Source organism: Pelmatolapia mariae, linkage group LG16_19 (assembly GCF_036321145.2).
Source record: "Pelmatolapia mariae isolate MD_Pm_ZW linkage group LG16_19, Pm_UMD_F_2, whole genome shotgun sequence".
Taxonomy (NCBI): domain Eukaryota; kingdom Metazoa; phylum Chordata; class Actinopteri; order Cichliformes; family Cichlidae; genus Pelmatolapia; species Pelmatolapia mariae.
In genome coordinates this window covers 2,857,596-2,874,852 of record NC_086241.1, presented here as the reverse complement: position 1 = coordinate 2,874,852, position 17,257 = coordinate 2,857,596, and the positions used below count along the sequence as shown (strand labels likewise).

The 17,257-nt window shown below is 42.2% G+C and overlaps 1 protein-coding gene across 1 annotated transcript in view; it reads left to right on the top strand.

The window, feature by feature from the left end:
• The first annotated feature begins 5,771 nt into the window (after positions 1-5,771).
• ptpn4a (protein tyrosine phosphatase non-receptor type 4a) overlaps positions 5,772-17,257 on the top strand; it is a 74,573-nt gene continuing 63,087 nt past the window's right edge. The window contains exon 1 of the mRNA XM_063499933.1: positions 5,772-6,328. The gene's annotated coding sequence lies outside the window, so the exon portion shown is untranslated. The remainder of the gene's footprint in view (positions 6,329-17,257) is intronic.

Here is a 17,257-nt window from a genome sequence, read left to right as displayed (position 1 = left end):
GCAAAGACACAGAATAACTCCAGCTTTGTGTCTTTTTCCATTCTAGCTGAAGTCCGGGACAAACTGTTCTTTCTCAGCTCAATACGAAATGCTTAATATTGTCTGAATGAGGGACCATTCCATTTTTTAAGGAGCGGTTGGCAACTCTACTAACTAACCTTATGAATAAAGTTCACTATCAGTAACATCACAGCAGCCACCCAGCTGTATAGAAACTCCGTCATGCTAGCTAGTACGCAGTACGAGTTATTGTAACTGACTGTAAAAAGTCAGCACAACGAAAATAAAATCCACCTAAACTTGTTTATATCTGACCCAGATAGACTGCAGGTCATAACTTCTTACCTGAAGTTCAGTTCACCTGACACTCGGACTGGCGGCTGCCTCGGGTCTCTCCTCCTTCTGCCTCCCCTTCTCTCATCCACCTGCTGGCCTCTGTGGAAGCTCCGCCATAGCCACCACCAAACAACTGAGTTATTTTTACACATCGGCCATCATCTGGCCAATCCACCACCTCTCATTGTCCATGCCATTACAAAAAAAAAAAAAAAATCATCGGCCCATAAAAACAAAAAATCACCATCGGCCCACCGGGCATATGCCGAGACTAATAATAACTAATGATTAAATGCAGAGAGGTGTAGAAACACATAGTGACTGAATAAGAAACACCCAGTGCATCATGGGATTCAGGGTCACCTGGTCCAGCCCTAACTATATGCTTTAGCAAAAAGGAAAGTTTGAAGCCGAATCTTAAAAGTAGAGATAGTGTCTGTCTCCTGAATCCAAACTGGAAGCTGGTTCCACAGAAGAGGGGCCTGAAAACTGAAGGCTCCGCCTCCCATTCTACTTTTAAATACTCTAGGAACAACAAGTAAGCCTGCAGTGTGGGAGCGAAGTGCTCTAATAGGGTGATATGGTACTACAAGGTCATTAAGATAAGATGGGACCTGATGATTCAAGACCTTGTATGTGAGGAGCAGGATTTTGAATTAAGTTCTGGATTAAACAGCGAGCCAAACTAGTTTTTCAGTATCACTCAGAGACGAGATGTTTCTGAGTGCACAAATGGAACAAAGCAGTCCTACACATTTGTGTAATATGTGCATTGAAGGACAAATCCTGGTCGAGAACGACTCCATGATTCCTCACAGTGTTACTGGAGGCCAGGGTAATGCCATCCATGTTCTAAGATGTTTAGGGCTAAGTACAATAACCTCAGTTTTATCTGAATTAAGAAGCAGAAAATTCAGTCATCTAGGTCTTTGTCTTTATGACATACCCACAGTTTAACTGCTTGATTCAGCATGGATAAACCAACATGGGTATCGTCTGCATAGCAGTGAAAATGTATGCAGGTTTTCTAATAATGTTACCAAAGAGAAGCGAGTATAATGTAAACATTATTGGTACAGCAATGCCCTCTGTTGGCCAAATGTGAACAAAGGACAACCCCACAATAAAGAAGTTCATGTGCAGGGCAAGGTCCACATTTCAACAGCTTTGGGAATGATTGTTATGTGGAGTTTCCAGCAGAGGTTAGGGGTGTTTTCCATGGGAGGAAATCGTGGCTGATAAAACCTCTGTGCAATCACTGCCGATTCTCTTGCTGTCTGCTCTCCTCTGGCCAGTGATTCCAATTTTAGGCACAGCAGTTATTTTTCCTTAGAAATGCATGGAGTCTGTTTCAGATTAGCATCTCACTGGAAAAGGGGATGTCATTAAAGTGTTGGCTCACCACCTGCTTCTGTAGCGAGAGTACAGAGCAGGTGAAAGAGAGCCTGGAGAGGTGGAGGTTTGCCCTGGAGAGAAGAGGAATGAGAGTCAGGAGAAGGAAGACAGAATACATGTGAGTGTGAATGAGAGGAAGACTGGTAACAATGTGAAAAAGTTGAAAATTGAAATTCTTGAAAATGTCTTAAAAGTAAAAAATATGTCAAGTGGGTGGAGACGAGTGTCAGAGGTGAACTGTGACAGGTGGAGAGCAGTGGGAGTGAAAGGGAAGGTTTACAAGGTGTTACTGAGACCTGCTGTGATGTGTGGCAGGGACAAAAAGACAGGAGGCCGAGCTGAAGATGCTGGACAAGATTAGAAAGACATCAGTCAGATCAAGTTCAGTGTTTTGGAGACAAAATTAGAGATGCAAGGTTGAGATGGTGCAGAGGAGGGAGAGTGGATACACCGGGCAAAGGATGCTGAAGATGGAGGCAGGAGAAAAAGAGCGAGACGATGCCAGAGGTTCATGCTTAGGTATGATGGAGGAGGTTGCTGAGATAGGGTGATGGAGCAGCTGAAAGGAGAAGAAGAAGGGTCACCATCTGCTGCTGCCTTTGTGCCTTCAAATGGAATCTGAAAGTCTCAAACTCTATTTTAGGGATTCTTCCAAAAAGAAAACACCTGATTTAATGTCACGATTATAAAGATGGAGAGTCCAAAATCTGCCAAAGCTGACTGCAAAAGCCACATAATGCATAAAACCTGACATGAGTCATCCTCATCAAACCATTCAGTGACCTCTTAATCAACAGGAATGCTTCACCACCACATAACTGCATTGATTGTATACAGAGATCCTTAAACCTGTAAGGGGACAATTACACCTCCCAGTTCAGAATAAATAACTCCTAATGACTTTAAAGAGAGGGCTACTGTAAGGATCCACAATTTGCGCAACTAAACTGTTTGGTGATAATAATCTTAACACAGCTTACGGTGACTCAGGACTCGTCACATGCTCACTCAGATTCCCTCAGGTCATCCGTCTGGATATTAACAAGGTTCACATATAACGTTTTAATTACACTTCCAATCTTATGCCACGTGGACTGAGCTAAATATAGCAGCATGCAATTAATCATGTTGTAGATAGATGTGCAGACAGATTTGTTGTTGTTTTTTAACATCGCTGTCCTTCAGTGACACAGAAGTCTGCTTCACCGTTGAGTGAATGGGATCGTGAGCAGGTGCATGCTCTGATAAAATCCAGACATAAGATGCGTGAAGATGGGAGAAGTGGTGAGGCAGAACGAAAGCGTGGCTGCATTCTTCTCAAAAACATCCACCATCCTCGGTGCATTAGTGCCCTTGAGCAACATGCTGAATTCGTTCCAGCTCTGTGGTTATGCAGCACATTGTAGGCGTTGACATGCCGCAGTATTCATCGGGAAATGTTCTAGCAAATACATATGATATAAATGTGTTTTTGTTTGTTCTCCATCAGTTCATACTATGCTGGAAAAATGATGAAGTTCAAAAGAAAGCAGGGGAGTATTGAAAACAAGACAAGAAGCTTTGAAAATTCTGCTCCACTCCATCAGCTACAAAGCAGCTTTTGAATTATGCAGATCAACAACACTGGGGTCATTGTCTTCTTCTTACTACTGCGCTTCATCAGCTTACCTCATTGTGTTCCCCACAGAATTATCCCAACAATGGTCCATTGTTTGCCACAGCGTGGCTTGTTTCTTTTGCTAACCACTTGAGGGCGGTATAACCCAGATTACCAACCTACTGTCTTTTAGAAATGAAAGACGGGGAAACAGATTGATGAATTGATGAATGGGCATCCTTGGACTTGAAATGAAAGAGAACATGTACTTTTATTCTGAAAATCACAGCTTTTTGTCTCGAGCAGAGAGATACAGAGCTCCCTGCAGAGCAAACATGGAAGGTGGAAATGCTTTGTATGTGTTTGTGTGCAAGTTAAGGGGTCGGGCACCTACTCCTGGTGCAGTTTATCAGTATGTATACAGAAAAATAGAGACATCAAATGCATTTCAGGTATGCAGAACCACCTATATAAATATTTTATTTTAATGCAATATAAAACTCTGCATTTAAACATTGGTTATTATTAATCTCTGGCTCTCTTCCACAATGTGTCTTTTGTCCTGTCCCCCTCTCTGAGCCTGGTTCTGCCAGATGTTTCTTCCTGATAAAAGGGAGTTTTTCCTTCCCACTGTCGCCAGCTGCCCACTCATAGCGGGTCGTCTGACTGTTGGGCTTTTCTTTGTATTATTGTAGGGTCTGTACCTTACAATGTTAGTGTGATTTGCCGCTATGTAAAATGCTGATTGTTCTGTTATAGGGCCAAGCATTCAGGAGTCGTCATTATAACAACTTATGCTGCAGTTACAATTAAGAAAAACTTAATGAGTACATTCAGAAACATATTCGACACACGTTACTTTATTCCCAACATTCTATGATAAACATTATTATGTGTCATCTCCTTATGTCAATGACAGTGGAGGTTTTGCCCGACATTACCACTGTACCACATTTGATACGTGAGTTTTTGTATGTTTTGAGACTTCTACATCATCTGTGTGATTTTTCCCCTCGGATAAACATAAATTAATTGCACATTATGGTTTCAAGTAATAAACTGGAAAATAAAAGCTGGTAGCAGATATGATACATAATAAAACTCATTTATGGAAATTAATATTGATTTTTTTTATTTGTCAGAAGGTTCAATAAACACTAAAAAAACAGAGCTTTGTCCATTTTTTACAGTGTCCATGGAAACCTCACAGCTGAAACTAATTGTAGAGTACACTTCTGTCAATATTGTGTTTGGTAAAACGTAGTCAAACTTATTGTATTTTGAAACACATTAATATAGTAGATGAAAGAAAAAATGGTTAAAGATAATATACAGGAAACATGTTTTACATGCATAAAAGTTGACGTGTCTCACACCAATTTCCATCAATCTATTAACAGACATGGTTAACAGCTTCAGTGAAGAACTGAAGCTGTTAACCATGAGGTCAACTTCTGGTTAACTGGCAAACAAGCTGACCCTTTAATGTTACACTAGCAGAAAAGAAACTGAGGACCATTCAAAGTCATTTTACTCTGTGAGCCACATAAAGCCTACTTTGATCTAAATGGGCTGGAACAGTGGTACTCCCCTTTCTGTAGATATTTTAATATAAGAAAAAGAACTGTAATTTCAGCAGTATGTCTGAGTTTTTGTTCATGATAAAGAAATGATGCTGTAGTAAATGAAAGAAATCTGTCAGCATGGCTCTTTGGGCTTAACTTGTAAGAAATAAATGTGCAAAATTGCAGAAAAAGCTCTGGTATTTCATTCTCCAGACTGTCCTGTCATCATAATATAGAAAGTTTTTCTTAAATCACAGAAAACCTTTTTTAAAACTCTGAAATCACAAAAAAAAAAAAATCTTTATTAGTTTGCGAAAAACAAGACCTTTTCTGTAATTTAACTATCACTTTATTTACAATGGGTTAGTGTGAATAGGAATGGGGGAGGTCTTTATCATTAGGAAAAGCTGCAAAACCTTTCAAAATAAAGTTAGAAGTTCAAAATGTATCTCCTTCACGTTTTCCAAAGCAGTCCAACGGGCTGGAGTCCGATACTGGCCCCGGGCCTTATGTTTGACACCCCCGCTCTATGGCATGGCATTGCCTTCAACAAACGTTTTGGTTATTACGCCCTCCCTTAACCCCTTAGTGTATCATATCTGATAGGTCAGTTTTTGAGACTTCTTGATCACCAGCACGTTTGAAGCAACACGTTTAAAAAAATGCCGGATGTAGAAAATGCGATTCAAATTAAAAGTCGTTTACGCAAATTTATATTTCATTAATTAAAAAAAAGTCGGAGGGTTCGATGAACACTGAATTTTCTGGTAACTTTGTCACGGTTCAGACTTTAACTGGGTGAAAAGCGTCAGATTTTGCGGCACTTCTACCTGTGTGCGACGCGTGGCCCCGCCCCTGTGCGTTCGCTTTGCGCAATTACGTCGCTGCGCTGCCGCTGCTGTGCTGCAGGGCAGACAGGCAGGCAGGCAAAGCAGCTGCGGAGACAGCGGGGAGTGCTGACAACAGCGCACAGGCTCGTGCTGGGAAACTCAGAAACGCAACATTTTCCTAATTTGCGGCTTTAATGTGCGGCTTTCCTCGCGCCTGAAACGTTCACTCTTTGTTTCGGTGCATGCGTGGGATTATTTTCTCATTCCGTCGGCCTGAAATGACTGCTGGTCCCCGCGTCTAGCCAATGGTTACCGCTGGGGGTCCTGTCCTGTGGATTATCCGTCGTCGCCGAGCCAGTCGCATGGTCGAGCCCGGAGGAGGCCCCTCTCTGCTGGATGGATGTGCGTGAATCAGCGCGGAACTCTGAGCCACTGATGAGCGCTGTGATAAAGATGTCGCCTGGATTTTATCGGCAGCGGCTGGACTGATCTTGGATGTTCGGGCTCTGTCGCCCCCCCACCCCCCTTGTATACACAGACCTTTTCCTCACATAACAAAAATTGTATTCCTTAAAAACTGGACGCCCCTGGAGCAGTTTATGACGGTAAGAAAGACGCTCAGTCACAGCTTTTTTTCCCCTCTTGGAGCCAGCTGACGCGGGTTAGCTTGCTAGCTTAGCGCTGTCACTTTTATCCAAGTTGCTCCCGCACACACTAAATAGCCAGAATTACGAAATAACAGCGGGAGAGCGCTGTTTGAAAAGGCACGTTTTGCAACTGCGCTTGTGTTTGTTCAGTGGAATCTCATACAAAGCTCCAACACATCCACATTTTCTCCCACAGCCTTAATAGCCAGCGGTTGTGTAGCTTGCTAGCTGTTTCTTAGCCCATTCGATATCTCGCAGCTTACAAGCTGATCCAATGTGCGCAACATTAGTGCGCATTTAAAGGCTTATTTAATCAATGAAACTTTGTTAGCAGCCTCCCCGGATCCGTTTCATGTGTTAAGATAAACGGCTCGTTTATCTGCCAGTCACTGGACAGCGCACAATAAGCCCTTTAATGAGCAGTTAGAGCTCTCTGGAACCAGCGCGGCGTCATTTAATGTTGTGGCTTTAAATATGGCACACACCTCTTATCGTGCGATAGGCACCAGTGAGCGCTTATTACACGGTTCCTGCGTCCCGTGTGTTGTTTGACGGGCTCCGTGGATTTATTTTAACGTGTAGCTTGGACGGTGTGTAAGTGCATTCAGCGACCACAGAGCTGGTTGTGTGTTTTTTGGTCAATCGTTGCTAAATAATTGTTGGTGAAGCAGCGTTTGTGTACATGTCACATTCCTGAAATGTCACGGGAGGGGGGCCTGCGTGGACGAGCTGCTGAAACACAGCCCGTGCAGTCGTATTTATTCTTTTTTTTTTTTTAATGTGAATAAAATGATGGAGATGGTGTGCTGATCGGTAAGGTTTTAATGCAATGGATGTAAGGGGGTTCGCTGGGATGAGGCGTCCTCCTTTTTTTCGATGACGTAATCCCCCACCATCCGTGCCACATCTTTGGGTCGCAGTCGGTTCCTCTGCTGCCTGCTGCTCCCCAGTCTGCTGCCGCTGCTGAGATCATATGGACCCTGCTCTGTGCTGTTTATCTGACCGTGTCTCCTTCTCCCTTCGCTCCCTGACTAAACTGTGACATGACTTTAGAGTGATGTCCTCTGAATGGGAACCAGGAGCTGGGCTCAGTGTTCTCCAAAACAAACCCAGGCTTCCAACCTGCACGGCATACTGTGCATAAACAGCAGAGTCATATAGCAGTTCGTGAAACTCATTGCATTCAGTCTATTGTTTTGTGTTCCTGCACATTAAATTTTGTATGATGGTCTTATATGTACTGATTTATGTCCATGTACGCAAAATGAATGTTTTCACTCTTTTAAAGAGTAATAAAGTTCATATTTGGAGGGTTTGGTGAGAGAGCCTCCTCTGCTCACACCAGACACCACAACTAGAATCCCATAATTCAATTAAGTTATATTTGCACAGTGCCAAATCACAATAACAGTCGCCTCAAGGTGCTTTATATTGTCAGTTAAAGACCCTACAATAATACATACAGAGAAAAACCCACAATCAGACAACTCCCTATGAGCTAACACTTGGTGACTGTGGGAAGGAAAAACTCCCTTTTAACAAGAAGAAACCTCCAGCAGAGCCAGGCTCAGGGAGGGGCGGGGCCATCTGCCACGACTTGGTGGGGATGGGAGAGAGATGGGACAAAAGACATGCTGTGGAAGAGAGCCAGAGATTAATAATAACTTGAGAGGTGTATAAGCACACAGTGAGTGAAGAGGAAACACTCAGTGCATCATGGGAATCTCCCAGCAGCCTATGTCTATTGCAGCATAACTAAGGGAGGATTCAGGGTCACCTGATCCAGCCCTAACTATATGCTTTAACAAAAAGGAAAGTTTGAAGCCTCATCTTAAAAGCTGGTTCCACAGAAGAGGGGCCTGAAAACTGAAGGCTCTGCCTCCCATTCTACTTTTAAATACTCTAGGAACAACAAGTAAGCCTGCAGTGTGAGAGCGAAGTGCTCTAATAGGGTGATATGGTACTACAAGGTCATTAAGATAAGATGGGGCCTGATTATTTAAGACCTTGTATGTGAGGAGCAGGATCTTGAATTCTGGATTTAACAGGGAGCCAATGAAGGGAAGCCAATGCAGGAGAAATCTGCTCTCTCTTTCTAGTCCCTGTCAGGACTCTTGCTGCAGCATTTTGGATTAACTGAAGGCTTTTCAGAGAGTTTTTAGGACATCCTGATAATAGTGAATTACATTAGTCCAGCCTAGAAGTAATAAATGCATGAACTATTTTTTCAGCGTCACTCTGAGACAGGATATTTCTAATTTTAGAGATGTTGTGCAAATGGACGAAAGCAGTCTTACATATTTGTTTAATCTGCACAAATATGGACAGATTTTCAATTGTTATTTGAAGTACTTTATTAATCATCCTTAGGAAGTCCATTGTTGGGTTTTGGAATTAAAGGTACGGAGTTATGCTTAGGAAAGAAAAACTACTCCTGAGGTTTAGGCTTTAGAAGTACTAAAATTACTGGATTAGGATTAGCTAATGGGTTAGGTTTTAGGTTTCTTTCTTAGTTGCCAGGGAAACAGGACCCTCTAAATAAGCCGGATGATACTAGACAACAGCTGTAGATACAAAACATGCTTCCTATTAAAATACATGTCAAAGTCATGCTGACTGGCTTTGAGGGGAAAAAAGGAAAAGTCATGTCCATGAGCTCTTTTTTTATTTATTTATTTTTTGGGACTATTTCATGTTTAGTTTTAAGGGCAGGCTGGCATACAACACATGACTTACACTTATTAGACACAGAACTGTTTCGACAGGAGCGTTTCTGTGTATTTTTTCCCCTCCAAAAAAAGGTAACAGATTGCTGTCCAGAAATGTATGCGAGCTGCTGTTTGGTGTTGGTCTTGACCTGAATCCATGTGGGAATCCCTGGCTCAGGCTGCTGGTTTCTGGAGCTGAACTACTTATCCTGGGAATTAGGCCTGTCATGCATCACATTTTTATTTGGGACAGTATTCCAGGCTGTTGATTGCGACCATATCATGTGTTAAGCTGTGGAAGCAAGGATTATTTGGCATTAGAGTCTGAAGGACTTGCTGGCTTGTGCAGTCATTAGTACTGCAACTGATGCTGGTTTTGTTATGAAATGCAGGTAGCAAGATTTAGTTTTAAATATGAAATGTAAATATGTGATACTGCTTTGAAAACAAGCCAAACCACGGTGGGGTTTGAGCTGAAGATGCGAGTGTCCATCCGTTTACTGTACAATCCATAATCACAAAGCAGAATCCCACCCTGAACGCTGGTGCACACAGTGGGAGTGGGTGCTGTGCCGTGGCTGTGTTAGCATCTAAATACGACTAAGTACAGCAGAGCAAAGTTTGCTTCCATAAAATAAAAATGCACTCATCGTTTTTATTTTTATACACATTATAAATTCATAAGCGGTGTTCTGAGGAGAATCCTGCTTTGACCCCGTCTGCTCTGCCCGAATCTGAAGAGGTTTAAGCAGCGGATAGACACAGTTGGTGGAGCTTAGATCGCCTGCGGCAACAGCCCTGCTTTACTTGAGCGCCACACCTGAACCTGCCATCCCTGCGGTGTACATTAGGAGTGTGTGTGTGTGTGTGTGTGTGCGAGGAGGAGAAAGACATAAGGGGTACAGGTGTGGCAAGGGTAATTGGGATAAACTGCACCTGCTAGCAGAGGGCAGGGGGCTCCCGCGGGAGCACCTTTGGTGTCAGGAATGATCAGATCCCCAGGTAACCTGCTCAGATTTGTGAATGATTCAGTGAATGTGATGAGGAGGCAAACTGTAATTTATGCATTTATGGGCGCCACAGACTGGAAGACTTTGAAAAGACTTGGAGAAAACTTAAGCCTGAAGACGGTGTGTCAAAACTCAGAGGTTTAATCATAGGTTATAAGACTGGAGATACTGCAGGGTCAATATTTGCAAGAGTACAACAAAAATTCCTCTCAGATTATTTCCCATCATCCTCCTGGTGGAAATTTACAAGATGTCGAACAATAGAGCAGAAACAGAACAAGCGTTTGGCCACAGCTGTGCGTGTGTGTGTGTGCGTGCATGCATGTGTGTGCACGCTCTATGGTTTGTTCTGCAAAAAAAGAAAGAAAAAGAGAAGACGCAGCAGAATGCGTGCACGACTCTGGCTGAGCGAACAGAGAGCGTGCCATCCTTCTGGCCGATGACAATATTTACATGGCTAAACTTCATGATTTACATGAGCCAAGATGAAAAAAACAGATATTAAACATATGTTATGATTATCTTTAGAGTTTGCAACGCATTTATTTTGCTCATCATTTTCTATTGTTCAATAAGACTTTAAATATCTGATGGTCTTTTTACTGCAGTGAGTGCATAAGTGTATCCATGTAAGCATAAGGCTGTTTAATTTCACTCGGGAGCTTTATTGTCAACAAAATTACAACTATGTCAACCTCTCATGCTGTGTGACAATCAAAACAAGCCAGTGATATGGATGAGGATCACAAAATACTTGTGCTGGTGATTGCAGAGTAACCACCAGCACAAGTGTTGCACATAAGTCAGAAAAAAGTGATGTACCGAGGTCGGAAGTGCAGCAGATTTGCATCTATTTCAGCTTGATTAGTCCTCTCATTGTCAATTTATCATCACACCATTTCTGTAACTACAGGGAAGGTGCATAAAGATGTCAGCCCCTCGGTTAAACATAGGTCATAAACCAGCCCACCTAGCAGTTTGGCCAAAGGTCAGCTGCTGTTCTTGTTATGTGTACAGTAAGGGTTGGGCTGGGAGCAGCAGAGTGTTGGGGAAATGTGATTTTAAAGAGCCCAGAAAACTCAACAATTCATTGAGGACTTGATGCTGAGTTTCTGTACTGTCATAAAGTCATGTCCGTTCAGGGGAACGTCCGTCTGACTTTATCTTTCCAGCATTTCTTCCATCCTTGCCTTCTCCTTTTGTCCTTTCCTTATTTTCTTCTGCTTCTCCCTCCTTCCTTCCTCCTCTCCTCGTCCGGCTGCCTAGCTCTTGTTAGTCTCAACGTTGGAAAGCACACCCTTCCTCTCAGCGTGGTGCTTCTCCACGCTGACAGCTTAGTGTTGCTGCTAACTGAGAGTATTGGTAAGAAGATTGCTGGCTGGGTGCTGCAGGCAAGATACGTTATCATGCTTTAAAGATGCTAGCATTTGCAAGCCTCAGATAAGTAGGCTTGGAAATGTTGCCAGAAACGCTGTGAAAAAGCCCGTCAGAAACTTTTTGTAAAACTCGAAACATTTTGAGTCCATATATGTAGTTATTGTCATTTTTGCCCTCTTTATTTGATTGACAACAGCTTCCTGTGACCTTTTGCTCACAGCCCTGTTCATGTTTAGCCAAGAGGACCAGCGACCTTTCATTATGACCCTTTGGACAGCTCGCAGTCCTGTTTGCACACATGAAATGGAAGTTTAACCATTGATCCACAGTTTAGCCGTTTCACTTTGGAGTATCATGCCAGCTTTCTGCAGTTACCCGTACACCGTCAGCATTATCGCGCTGGACTGAACTTCCTTTAGTCTGTCAGACTGGCTGTGCACAAGTGAACCAGCAGCCATTCATTCACACAAATATCCAGCCAGATATCTCTCAGAAAGGCAGCTAGTTAGTGGTCTGTTGCTTGGGCGGATATGGCACGACTTTTTAGCGAAAACCGTCTCCCGAGCTCCAAACACAGCTGTGTTTATTTGGCGCGAGATACCACAGCTACAGGACGCCAGGATGAAGGTGCCTCGGCAGATCCAGACTTCCAAAATGGAAAGCGGATAGTGGCACATTTACAATGACACAGATTTTTGTTTTTGATATGTTGCGACGAACGAGTTATCAAATGGTGGATGAGTGTGACAGGCTTTTAGCCATCTTGTCTGAATATCAATGGAAAGTAAAGCGGGAGGTTGACATGCACGAGTTTTTCAAAATCTAAATCCCAGACTAAAAATAATAATTGTCTGCTTGTGAACAGCGGGACAAAAATAAAAGCTGCCTTGTGGATTGGGTGTAGCTGTTCTTGCACTGAATATTATTTGCAAATGAATGCTGTATATTATGACTGGATGCAGGTGTTGTAGCGGTTCTTCATGATATATTTTGTTGGCCATGTTTGATTTACTTCTGAGAAATCTTATTCTTTGTCCAGCTTCGGTGTGCCTGAGTCACGCATAACTGATCGGGTGAAACTGCATATTATGATAATGGTGCTCTCACTTAGCGGGGGGGTCATAATGGTTTGATTAGCTGAAGCAGCATGCTGTCCAGGCAAAGGGGAGGTGGATGCAGACCCCCTACTGCTTAGGCAAACGCAATTAATGCCTCATAGAGCTGCATCGATTACTCCATTGCTTAGTTGAGGAGAATGAATTGAAAATTATGATGATTTTAATCATTAATTAATCCATTTGAGTTATTTAAAAGACATCCAGGTATATTCTAAATGTAACACTTACTTATCCTGCATGCTAATGGACAAATAAAACAGGAAATCACAGATGGACACATTTCGAAAGTATCTATTAGGTGATAAAATTATTATTTGCAGAAATGCAGACGGGTTCATTTTTATGGTTAAGTTAAGTTAAGTCAGAGCAATCGCTGATATTTGTTAAATAACTGTCTTTGAACTGAGGTTGGCATGCAAAAAATAACCATCACAAATCAAACATTTACTTTTACAAAGGTGGTCAAAATGTTCTGTTATTCACAGCATGTAAGGTTAAATGGCTTTCAATTAATTTTTTTTGTTAGAGTAGTCTAAGCAAAGTCTAAGCTTTGTCTTTGTTGGATGATCTGGAAGCTTTAAGTGGCTGTCGTGCTGTATCATCACATCAAGCCAGCCTGGATCATCCACAGTCCTTTTTTTCCCAGCGGAGGCCCTAGGATGAGACTTCAAGGGATAAAGATCTCATGAAAAGCCTCTCTTCACTGCATCCCTAAACTGTTCTTGGCATTAGTTGACGGAGGAGAACGCAAATGCCCGATACAGCCTTTAATCTGCCAGCGCCCTAATTAAAAGTCTGTGTGATGACTGGTCTTGTCTAATATAAGAATAGTGCAGGTAATACTCTGCAAGTATGTGGTCTTCTCGCTGCATCCTGCATGCTCTACCCAGGCAGCATGCTCACTTATACCAAACTGAGCTTTTCCCAGAAGTGAAAACGCATCTAAACCAAACCTATGGGGATGATTTGTAACACAGTTTTTCAGACTTTTTCCAAATTTTGTGCGTTATAATGGCTTTAGGAGAGGATCCTGTTTTAAAAAATGAAAAAGGTACTTGAGGATTTTGGACAGTAACGTGTTTGCGTACAGGTAGGACTGAGTTTTGGAATCATACCCGTTGTTATAGAGCACCACAGAATGAAAATATGGAAAAAAATAATGCGCTGGAAACACGAACTTTTCTGTCTTCTTACCGTCTTCAACGTGATTCACTGTGTTCTGACACCCACACTGCTGTAGACTTTGGAAACATTGTGACTCGAGGCGTCTATTGTAATTCAGCATCCTTTATTGGCCCTATTATGAGTCATTTGTGTGTTCTAATAGGGCTGTGCAATTTATCAAAAATCCTATTCAATTAAAATGATGATTTCTAACAATTATGAAAACAAAGATGATGGAAAGAAAGCAATGATGGGGCTGCCTTGCTTTGACAGTACAGCTGCTCTCATTTAGTCTTGTGCTATAAACCCAGCTCACCTCTTTCGTTTGCAACGTTTGAACCTCTCCGAAAGGCCAGACTGACTCCCTGAAAGGCTGAGGCCAATTTAAATCAGCCTGAGACACGACGACTTTGGGCAACAAGACAGATAAACCAGTCCAACGGCTTGGAAACTGTTTCACAGTGAGCCCAATTAGAGGGTGAGATTATAGCTGTGAGCCAGAATTACTTGGATACATGGAAATCTTAGTACAGCCACTGATCACTTGAGATGGTCGCATGCATAAACAGAGAAATGACAGTTTGATAGGTGTGGAGACAGAAAGGAAAGAGGGTGACTTCCTGGCATGAGTGGGCGGGTCTAATGTGTGAATCAATTGATGTTTGTTCTTATTGGTTACATTCATGAGTTTACCAGTACCGGTAAACTTATAGCTCTCAATTACCAGGAACTTCCTGTGATCCTTTCCATAAATAAACTCAAAAAATGAACTGAGCTCCTTCTAGAATAGTCCAAGTATTACCGGGGAGATACTCATCTAATGCAGGTATTGGGTGTCTAGAACCAGTTGTAGATGATTGTGCTCGTTATTTATCTGTCTACCTCTCTGCAGTCTTCTTGTTCAGACTGCTGTGGTTCAAATTATTGGGAGTGTTGGCAAACTTTGTCAAACCAGTTAGAAAATGTTAATGGTACTTGTGGGTGATAACTCCGCGATGCCCTCAATCTGCTGCGTTTTGGGAACGTCTTTGTAAAACGATTGCTGCACCAGTGAGATAATCATATCTGACGTTTTGGGGAAGTTGTCTGTTGAATTTGGAGAGTGCTCTGGAGCGAGCAGAAGAAATGTAATTCAAGTTTGCCCTGGCAAAATGAAGTTTTATACCAGTGTATGAGTAAAACTGCTACATCCCAACATTATTATCATGTTATTATTCCTGAACATTTTTACCTCTTCAGGATTCCTCTTCAGTGCTGCCCCACCCCCGTGTTTACTATCCTCAGGTATGTGAGCACAGCTGACTCCCTGGTTATGTTCCAGTGCATGTTCAGGCTTGTTTTCCTTCACTATCCTCCATCCCACATCCATTTAGCCCAGCAGCAGGTAGACACGTGTGCGCTTACACATACAAGCCAGTGAACATTTGAGTTGTAGATCGATTGCCACGTCCCCATTTTAACCTGCCACCTGTGCAACCTGAGCTTGGTGTGTGCGTGTCACCTTCAGATCCTCAGGTCTGCCTTTGAAACAGCTGCTTAAAGAGCCTCGAATACCTCGGGGGGTCAGAGGACACAGTTGCTTAAGAACAGTGGGTCAGAGCCAAAAATGGATTGCTCTTCTTCTGCTGTGCCCTCGATGTGAGAACTGCATTGAAGGGCTTCTGGGTTTTTATACTTCCTCTGTAGACAAAGGGAATTTTGACGTGACTGAGTTGCAAAATCCCAAATTTAGCCCGTTGTAATGTTTATCCTGAATATAATTTTTTGAGTTATTTTAAAAAGCAATGAGAACGGGTCATAGGAGATATTTAGCCTACCTTAGTGACAGTAAGAGTGCTGTTATTTTGGTGACATAGCTAACCTCATCTCCAAATTTTCAGTCTTATGCCATCTTTTTTCAGACATGCAGCGTTATTTTTGTGCTGCACTTGATGGGCTTATTTCTGGAACGTCAACGGTTTACATGGTAAAACCTGGTGTTATCCGCTGCTTGTTGTTGTTGGAGGTCTGTCGAGGAAGCCCGGAGTGATTCCATATCCAACCTAAACACTCACTAAAAGAGGAGTTTGAAAACGTGGGACATTACCATTTTTACTTCGTGCTACTTATTTCCTCACCGTCAGGCCTGTTTTCTGTCAAAAAAAATCCTTGTTGGTCTTGAATCATATTCCACAGGACCAGCTTGTCCAAGACAAAGCTGTTTGTAAATTCTCTCTCCATAATTTGGTCAGTTTTAGCCAGCAGATGGCTTGTGCCAAATGTAAATTTATAAATTTGTGCTGTGAAAATGTTTTTACTTTGCATATGAGTCGATGCAGGGATGACAGCGATGGGGGACGTCAACATGCTTAAATTGCTGCGCTCCTTTGTTTATTTGTGGGCCTCCGCAGCCTTTCTCAGCTGAACTTAGAGCTGGGCGATAGAACGATAACGATATGTATTGCGAAATAACTTTTTCTCGATAGAAAAATGTAACTATTGCGATAGGCCTCATCTCTCTTGTCCTCTTAAAAAAAAAAAGAAAAAAAAGAACAGCCAATCCAAATTAAGTAGCGCAGAGCCGAACCAATCACAGCCGCAGCGTCACGTCACGTGACTTGTTACGTACAGCACAAGTGCCAAGGCGCACATGTGTATTTGTTTTTGCAGCCGGGCTGCCCAGGTAATGGAGGAAATGAGTTTGCCGACTAGAGAAAAATCAACCGAGAGCGTGAGCGAAGGTTACCGAAGAAAAAAACCGATGATGGTTCCAATGCCGGAGAGATTGTCGAACGGAAGGGCCATAGAAGTTCCGTAGTGTGAAGGTATTTCGGCTATTTCAAGTCTGACAAAAAACAGAGTAGCGCGCACTGTAAATTGTGCCGAAAGCAAGTCTGGAAATACAATAAACCGGTGCATGCTCAATCTCTGACTGAAAGCACTAATTCGTCATTCGGCTTTTGTCAGACTAAAGTAACTGTTAGAACTGTTTGAAAAGCTAAGCTATACAACAAGCAGAGATTGAGAATTTCCTTTTAGTTCTCAGTTTATTTGATATTGACAAAAGTTAGTCAATTTTGTCTGTTCTTCTGTAAAACAAACTAAGATTTATTTTTAGAATTAATATTTTGTTTCTAAGTGGAATTGACAATTTAGTAGTCTGTTTGTTCTATTTTGAAACTTAAACGCTTTAGCGGCTGCCTTTTGTGTAGTTTGCAATATTTGCCTTTATTTATCTGAAACTGAAGTCTCATGTTCCTTAAGTACATCTACCCTGTTGAACTTATTATGGGAAATAAATATTTAAATCAAAACAAGCTGCTGATTATTTCACATTTTACTTGTGAGCAACGGCACATTTAAATCTTACAAATATAGTTATTTGGCTTATATCGTGATATATATCGTTATCGCCTGAAATGAAAAAAACATATCGTGATATGAAAAAATCTTATATCGCCCAGCTCTAGCTGAACTCAAAGCCCGAGGATAGAAATGGTCCCTTCAAAGAGCTGACTTTGTCACAAACTA